The sequence below is a fragment of the Euprymna scolopes genome, chromosome 17 (genome assembly GCF_053919585.1).
Source record: "Euprymna scolopes isolate OS-2025 chromosome 17, ASM5391958v1, whole genome shotgun sequence".
NCBI classification, from domain to species: Eukaryota; Metazoa; Mollusca; class Cephalopoda; order Sepiida; family Sepiolidae; genus Euprymna; species Euprymna scolopes.
In genome coordinates this window covers 13,875,140-13,882,547 of record NC_136498.1, presented here as the reverse complement: position 1 = coordinate 13,882,547, position 7,408 = coordinate 13,875,140, and positions in this window count along the sequence as shown.

Here is a 7,408-nt window from a genome sequence, read left to right as displayed (position 1 = left end):
GTAAGTATGTGATAATGTTCTCACCTGAAATGCGTTTGTTTCAAAATTTACTATTCTGCACAAGCACCGTTTTTTTTTTTAATGTAAATTAAACATAAAATGCTCCTCTCCTCCCATCTGGATTTTTGATCATTTTTAGCTAAAATAAACCCATGTAAACAACGTTTTTGCCAACTATTCCTCTGGCCTTTGTCAAATGGTAACCACGACGGGATAGCAGCTCTAAATCTCCTAACTGCATCCTTCGGGGCCCATAGCGCAGTTGATAGAGACATTGAATCTCTACGGTTCCAGGTGAGAATTATCTGAAGATAGCAGTTTCAATCCTACCTAAAGCTGGCCAGAGGCTTACTTGGACAAAAACGAGAGAGAGAGATAGATAGAGAGATAGAGAGAGAGAGAGAGAGAGAGAGAGAGAGAGAGAGAGAGAGAGAGAGAATGAATATCTTTAATTGATATTGTGAGAAATTAATCTCACAAACTCAATAGCTGAGGCAAAAATAATTCCACAATTACAAAACCATACCTTTAAACTCAAATTTTATTCAGTCATAACATCAAAGAAAGGTTATTGGTTCGGGTACAGTCCTTGCAAAACGGTGGGTCAATTTTGCCTCCCAAATTGGGAGCCAGTAGTTAACTCTTTTTGTTGGAGTGGTAACGTGGTTTTCCCCCGAAAAGGTTCATGATAATTCATGGTGTTCTCGGCAAGAGTTCTGGTGCCTTTAAGTAGGCATAAATCGAGTCCCTTGGGACACTAATTGAATTGAGAAAAGTTCAAACATTTAGGTGATATAAACATGATGAAAATATTCAAATGATGCCTTCCTTCAATTGGGATATCTTCGGCACAATATAAAGGTGTCTCTGCTTGTAGAGATTTCAAGTCCTTTTTTTCACCAAACATTTAGGGGATTTAAACATGTAGAAATTGTTGCGGCTCCATTCTCGATAAGGCATTCTTCTTGGAGCCAACTTTTGGTGAGTCTCGCTCTTGCCGCATGTTTTTTCGTAGACTGAAAAACAAAATGGATGTTTACAAAAAAGGCGCCAAGTAATTATCTTGGCCTATACAAATTAACCAATCACAGGCTTCTACAAGAAATGTGCGTAGGTGGCTTAAAACATGAAAATGGCATTGTAACTGGAATTTCTCACAATATTCATACAATATGATTTCTTGTATAAAAAAGAAGAAATTGCTTTATCACCGAATAAAAATATTAGACATTTGGTTTATTTAATTTTTTTTTTTTTTTTTTTTTACACAGTGATCACCACTTATCAAGGCCTGGAAGCCACTCAGGGATAAGGGTTATTGCAAGTACATTAGGTTAGTGTGGAGATTTGATGAAGTGTTTACTTAAGGGGGCGGTTCATTAGGAATTTGTTAACATTGGACTTGAAGACATCCAAGTTGTAGTCCGGTGGGAAGCAGGCAGACGGAACAGAGTTCCACAGGCGTGCAGTTCTAAGAAAGAAGCTTTGTTCATGGAATCCGCGTTTTGATTTAGGCACAGATATAGAGTGGGGGAAATTTTTCACAGTGGATTCAGCTAGACGGGTGTTTTTCGTGAAAGATTGGCGAGGGGGGACCAGAGATTGGAGTTCAGACGAGCACCTGCTATGGAAATAATGATAAAACAAGGATAGGCTCGCAACGTCTCTTCTGTGGGAGAGAGGTTGCAGGGTAGAGAAAAGGGCATCCCCCACTAAGCCACGAAGTCTATTTTGTACTCTGACAAGGCAGGATAGGCTGTTTTTAGCAGCTCCTGCCCAGATATGGCAACAGTATTCCATCCTTGGACGTACAATTGCATCAGTAGTGAGATATCTTCTGGAGCGGTAGAAGGATCCCACCATCTTTCCAGCGACCCTGGCAACAGACTTGATGTACGTGTTCCATTTCAGATCAGGAGTAAAGGTCAAACCCAGAAGCTTGTCAAAACACGGGGCCTCACCCAGACGAGAGCCATCCATCACAATTGATGCCAGATGGGGATTTAATAATAAAGTTGCATGTGTTTTTTGTGATTAATACTCAACAACTGTGTGTGTTTGTGTGTGCGTGTGTGTGTAAGAGAGAGAGAGAGAGAGAGAGAGAGAGAGAGAGAGAGAGAGAGAGAGAGAGAGAGAGAGAGAGAGAGAGAGAGAGAGAGAGAGAGTGATTTCTTAGAAATCAAGCGAGTCCATTCCACAGGCTAACACTTGATCTCTGTATGAGAGACATAGATATGTGATCTGGTCTCTGGCTTTTGTAGAGGCCATTTTAAAGGATGATAGCGTTTTTGTGTACAGCCAAGAAACACACTGATACTTAATATGTATTGGAGTATAAAAGTTATTGTTTTAGTGAAAGAAAAAAAGAATGGACGAGTATGCATATAGAAATGGAAATAAATGAAACATTAAGAGAATAGAAAAGTCACAAGTGCTACTTAAAAACCTGAATAGAGTTTTGTAAATAAAGATTTGAGAAAAACGAAATTTTCTAACAAAACATTGTTTTGACAAGAGATAAGAATATAAAAGTTATTTCCAATCATGAAATTTGTGAAACACGTGTTTGTATAAAGTTGAGGAAGTGGTTATAAGTCAAAATGTTCGTTGTGTGAATAATATGCGTGTTTTTTTTTGTTTTTTTTTGTTTTCCAAAAGAAGTCACCACATCAAGGCCAGAGGCCACTCGAGGATAAGAGTTAATGAGTGTACACTGGTCAAGAGGAACATGTCGTAGTCATCGTTTGTAGTGGAAATTTGATAAATTCGATTACTTAAGGGGATGGCTCATTAAGAATTTGTTCACGTTAGACTTGAAGATGACCATATTGTAGTCAGTTGGAAGGTAGGAAAACGAAACAGAGTTCCACAGTCATGCTGTTCTAAGAAAGTAGCTTTGTTCATGGAATCTATGCTTAGATTTAGGCACAGATAAAGAGTGGAGGAAATTATTGATAGTGGTTTTAGTTAGACGAGTGCTTTTCGTAAAAGTCAGGCAAGGGGGACTGTAGATTGGAGCTCAGATGAGCACTTGCCATGAATAATGATTAAGCAGAGACAGACTTGCAACGTCTCTTCTGTGGGAAAGAGGTTGCAGGGAAGAAAAAAAGGGCATCCCCCACTAGGCTACGAAGTCTATTTTGAATTCTATCAAGATAGAATAAGGTGTTTCTAGCAGCTCCTGCCCAGATGTGGCAAAAGTACTTCAGTTCCATAGTTATCACGAGCGCTTTCGATTTGACTATGAATTATTTTCACGTGTTGATGAAGTGAAGGTGATTAGAATCGAAAACGGAAAATAGAAAAGCGAAAAGTAAAAGGCACAATAAATTGTGTCGCCTGATGGAAGGTTAAAAGTATATAATTTTAAAATTCTTTTTCAACCTAAACAAGACATATTGCCACTTGAAATATAAGGGGCTACTATTTAGGATTATGTCTAACAGGGAACCGTGTGGAGTTGAGCAGCGAGATGTCAGTTTACATTACATTTAAACTTCAGCAGGTTAGTACAGTCAGGGAACATGAGGGAATTCCAAAGTCTAGCCCTCTGAGGGAAGAAATAATTACAGTAGAAGGCTTTCTGGCATCTAGGAACCTCGATAGTGAAGGGGTGGAATTTTGCTACTTGTCAATAATATGTACGTCGAAGTAGCATAAGTGAGATGAGTTCTCCAGAGCGCATGCCATTAAAGTACTTGCAAAACAAGCAAAGGGAGCTTAGCTGACAGTGCGGGACTTATTAGATTTGAGACTTTATTACGGAGCGTGTCTAAAAGTGAGAGAATGGTGATAGATGCACCAACGTACATACTAAAGAATAAGTTAGCTTCGTTTTTAATATCTCCTTCTTAATCAATGACTAAAAAATAAAAGCAGATCATCCGCTGATAATAATTTAATAAAAAGAAAACAACTAAAAATAAAACTAAAAACAACAAATAAAAAACATGCAAACTGTTAATCTCTGAGGCCATGGCATTAACTTAGATTTTGGACCCTTGTATGACTAGGTAAGTAATTTGAAATCTTTATAAAGCCATATTATCATGATTTCCTTTGTTTTTAATTAAACAATAGGATGTTTGAAGTCGGAAAAAAAGGACAATTGTGCAGTATAGTTAATAAGAAAAAAGGATTCATCAGCCAACTGTTCTCATCTTGAGTGTCATTTTTACAACGTTTCGATTGATGTAACCTTCAACCTTCTTCAGATGTATCTTGCCAAACTCGGGAATCTTTCTATTGAACTCATGAACTTGGACAGAATTTTGAATGGGGTAGCATGTTCTCGTTCCGTCAGACATGACTGGATAGAGATCCTAAATAATTTGCAGTTGTATTTTTTGGTCGCTTCGACTGAATTGAACCATCAACCTTCAGGAAAATATCAATTTCGCAATTAAATTTTCCAAGCACTCTAACCACTATGCCATGGGTCCTTGAGGATAGTTCTAGTATAAATGTTGGGACCTATTGTTTATTTCTAGTTGTAAATATCACTATTTTATTACTAGTTATTATTACTATATATATATATATATATATATATATATATATTATTTTGGTCCCCCAATTTATCAGAGAGGGGCCTATGTTTTCAGTGGCGTCCGTGCGTCCATGCGTCTGTACGTCCGTGTGTCTGTTAGTCCAGACCATTGCCAGATAACCGTCCATTAGTTTTTCCTGAAATTTTTTTTATTTATTGTGCACTGTATATATTATCTATTATTTACAATTAACGGTTCCCCATATCATTTTAAATTCTACATTAGGTCTACTTAGTAACTGAGTGTCTCCCAGCATATGTGCTTCTTCTTTGAGTCGTCTTACTCTCCACCGTTTTTCTCTGTCTATAATGATAACAAAAAACAGACGAATTCAAATTTATTGGCACCAATGATTTTTATCATAGAATTCACGATATTTTATGCAAAATAATGCTTATTTATTATGATTTGGGTATTGCATAATCTTCTAGAACGTTCCAAAGCCTTCGTGCATTAGTCAATCCTTCACTTTATCAATAACACCAGACTGCAAAGATGGCTAAAATTAAGGAACACAGTTTCGATGTTAGACAGAAAATAGTGGATGCACACATGAAAGGTAGTGGTACTCCATTTTTAAGCATTTTGAAGTCCCTGTGTCAACAGTGAGAAATATTATCAAGAAGTGTGGGTTTTTCAATACGATTCAGAACTTGACGGGTCCAGGCCGTAAAAAGAAACTTTCTCCCAGAAGTCATTCGAGAAGTGGAAAAGGACCCGAAAACTACTGGTAAAAAAGTAGTCCAACAATTGAGCGATTAAGGTATTGAAATTTCTGTTTCGACATTGAGGAGGGCACTGAAGTCACACAGGATTCAGGGGTACCAACCAAGGAAGATTGCTCTCCTCTCCAAGAAACATGTTAAAGCCCGCTTACAGTTTGCACTGGAGTTTATTGACAAGGATTCAACTTTTTGGGGTTCAGTTTTATGGTCAGATGAGACTAAAATTGAACTTTTTGGCAGCAGAGATGTGTCGTTTGTGTGGCGGAAGAAAGGAGAAGTCTTCAACCCAAAGAATACAGTCCCTACAGTGAAGTATGGTGGAGGAAACCATATGTTTTGGGGTTGCTTTTCGGTCAATGGTACTAGAAAATTTGTCACTGTGGATGGCATCATGAGGCAAGATCGATACATTAAAATACTGACTGAAAATCTGAAACCTTCTGCAGAAGCCCTTAGTCTTGAAACCAACTGAGTCTTCCAACAGGAGAATGATCCAAAACATACGGTGAAATCGGTGAAGAAATGGCTTTTGGATAATGAATAAAACGTCCTGAAGTGGCCAAGTCAAAGTCTGGACTTGAATCCAATGGAAAACTTGTGGGCTGTGGTGAAGGCGAACGTGAAAAAAGGGAAACCAAGGAACCTGAGGGAATTAGAAGACATCGCCAAGGAAGAATGGTTTAATATTCCTGTTGATGTGTGTAGGAATTTAGTAATGTCGTATAGAAAACGTCTGAAAGCTGTTATTAAAAACAAAGGTTTTTGAATTGGTCTGTTTTTGTGTAATAATATTTATTTTGAATATTTTATAATAAACTAAAAGTGTTTCAGGAGATCTGTAGATGGTCGATATAAATGCTCATCAACACTTTAATAAAAATAATTAGTGAAAAAATGTTTTATCTCCCAAAATCGTAAAAATTGAAAGGTTGCCAATAATTTCGGCTTCAACTGTATATACAGTGCACAATATATATATATATATATATATATATATATATATATATATATATATATATATATATATATATATATATATATATATATATATAAAATAAAAATCTTGTTATTAAAAATTTGGATAAATTTTCAAGACCTTATAAACCTGTAAGGAAGGTATACAAAATTTTAATTATCTGACAAATAAACAAGAAAAATCTTATTCCATGGAGTTTCGAAGAATGCAATTCTTCTCATCAGAGGGAAGAAGTTTGCAAAATATACAATAAATTTTGCAGGTTAATGCATTAAAGGAAACAAACAAATATGAAATTAATCATAATTGCATCAAAAAAATTATTTAACAATTGTGACAGTTTATAGGGATTCAATGAGATTAAAAAAGCAAGAATTGGGAAAAAGGGAGAAAAAGGGAGAAAAAGGATATGGAAAACATCCAATGAGAAAAACGGTAAAGTCCAGAACAGAAAAAATTCATTATATATATATATATATATATATATATATATATATATATATATATATATATATATAGTAATTTATAAAATATATATGGCGATTAAGCTACACTGAATATTCCGCGTTTCATCCATTCTAGGACTCCTCAGGCTTATGTGCGAATTCTGTGGTTGTGTATCGTTTTTATATGCTCCTCTTCTATTGAGATTTTAGTTAGCCAATCAGCTTTCTAGTATCCACCGCGCCCTTCCTATCAGCCAATGGGCATGCATTTTATCGGACAAAGGATCTGTTTTAAAATTAGGTTAGTGTTTTTTAAAAATTATTTTTATTGTTAGTTTATATATAAATATATATATGTGTGCATACATATATGCACATATATATACACACACATATATATATATACATACATATATGTGTGATCGTTTATGTATATTCATGTTTATTTAATTTATTTATTTGTTTATTTTCTATTGTTTTTGTTAGTTTTAAAACTATTTTGTATTACTATCCTAGAGTAAATTTCTACATATTGAGCACTTTTGAAGTAAATACTTAAAGTTTACGCATAAATCTATACTTTCGTATATTAATTTTATGTGAGTAAATTAAATAGTTATATATATATATATATATATATATATATATATATATATATATATATATATATATAACGTAGATTCCATGAACAAAGCTTCTTTCTTAGAAGTG